The sequence below is a fragment of the Sturnira hondurensis genome, unplaced genomic scaffold (genome assembly GCF_014824575.4).
Source record: "Sturnira hondurensis isolate 20B ecotype Veracruz unplaced genomic scaffold, ASM1482457v3 Scaffold0009308, whole genome shotgun sequence".
Lineage (NCBI taxonomy): Eukaryota > Metazoa > Chordata > Mammalia > Chiroptera > Phyllostomidae > Sturnira > Sturnira hondurensis.
This window is the reverse complement of record NW_028081939.1, coordinates 1-606: the sequence shown is the minus strand read 5'-3', so window position 1 is coordinate 606 and position 606 is coordinate 1. Positions and strand designations below refer to the sequence as shown.

Sequence of the window (606 nt, the reverse complement as noted above, 5' to 3'; positions counted from 1 at the left end):
GTAATATCTTACTTTTTCTGAAAAAAAAAAAAAAAACCCTCACAGAAAATGACTTTACCAAATTCTTTAAACTTAACATTCAAGGATTAGAAATTGGAACTAATTTTAATTGACTTCATATTTCTAACTCGTGCTCGCTTCGGCAGTACATGGACTAAAATTGGAACGATACAGAGAAGATTAGCATGGCCCCTGCGCAAGGATGGCACGCAAATTCGTGAAGCGTTCCTTATTTTTTCAAGATTAGAAGAGAAGCAACTGTTTGGGAAAACATTATTTGCCAATGATACTTCAGACAAAGGTTTTATCTCCAAAATATACAAAGAACTCACTCGACTCCTCTCAAAGAAGATGAGCAACCCAATTTAAAAATGGGCAAAGGACTTGAACAGATATTTCTCCAAGGAGGACATACAGAAGACCCAGAGACACATGAAAAGATGCTCAATATCACTAGCTATCAGAGAGATGCGAATTAAAACCACAATGAGATACCACTTTACACCAGTCAGAATGGCTATCATAAACAAAGAAACAAGCAACAAGTGCTGGATAGGTTGTGGGGAAAGGGGGACCCTAGTTCACTGTTGGTGGGATTGCAGACTG

General features: G+C 38.0%; 1 non-coding gene across 1 annotated transcript; it reads left to right on the top strand.

The window, feature by feature from the left end:
• The first annotated feature begins 130 nt into the window (after positions 1-130).
• Positions 131-237, top strand: LOC118994400 (U6 spliceosomal RNA). Its single transcript, XR_005068039.1, has one exon. It is a non-coding gene; the product is annotated as a U6 spliceosomal RNA (small nuclear RNA).
• Positions 238-606: the final 369 nt, after the last annotated feature.